Genomic DNA, 771 nt, shown 5'->3' on the forward strand with positions numbered 1-771 from the left:
CGCATCAACATGTGTTTAGTGTGAAAATCCTTTTTTTGTGTGGTTTTTGTATAGTTTCCCGTGGATTGTGGAACCCATATGTTATGTGTGTTCGCAACATGCTGTTTATGTGTACGGAATGTATCCATGTGGTATGTGAGATTTGCCGTATGTCGTGCTTTTTCCCTCGTCTTGTGTGTTTTTCATAATCTAATTACAGTGCATTTGCTATTTTATGATTTGCATGTGCGTTTGTCGCTGTATTCCTAATTTAGCATGTGTGGCGAATGATTAGAAAATTGACAGTTAACAATTAACGATTGATTTTTAATATGTTTTATTAATTGTTAACTTATAGCAGCATATCCAGCGACATCCATTTCATTCCTTGATTACGAGAGACCCGATAATTTCTCGTCTTTTAGTCTTTGTCAGTCATTCTTATCTTGTCAGTCTTTTCGTATTCTCCTCTGTGGCTCCGTCCCCTCCTTCCTAATCCTTTTCAGTTGCTGTCCACATTTTCTAGTATTTCCATTCATTTTCATTCCACCTCCAGCCTTTTCCATTCCGCATCGAGGGATTTTCAGTCCGCTTTTAGACCTCTCTGCTCCTTCCACTCCCTTTCGGTCATTCTCAGTCCCGTTCAGTCACACTCACTCCCATTCAGTCACACTCAGTTTCGTCCAGTCACTCTCACTCCCGTCGAGTCACCCCGGTCCATTTTCAGTTACTCTGAGTCCTCCCAATCACTCGCCGTTCTTTCCAGTCCTATTCCGCCGACGCCGGATTACA

The 771-nt window shown here is 42.0% G+C and overlaps 1 protein-coding gene across 1 annotated transcript in view; it reads left to right on the top strand.

The window, feature by feature from the left end:
- The window catches only part of LOC119593033 (tyrosine-protein phosphatase non-receptor type 4-like), a gene marked incomplete at its 5' end in the record, with an annotated part of 330,438 nt that overhangs the window by 101,071 nt on the left and 228,596 nt on the right, over positions 1 to 771 (top strand).

Source organism: Penaeus monodon, chromosome 31, assembly GCF_015228065.2.
Source record: "Penaeus monodon isolate SGIC_2016 chromosome 31, NSTDA_Pmon_1, whole genome shotgun sequence".
NCBI classification, from domain to species: domain Eukaryota; kingdom Metazoa; phylum Arthropoda; class Malacostraca; order Decapoda; family Penaeidae; genus Penaeus; species Penaeus monodon.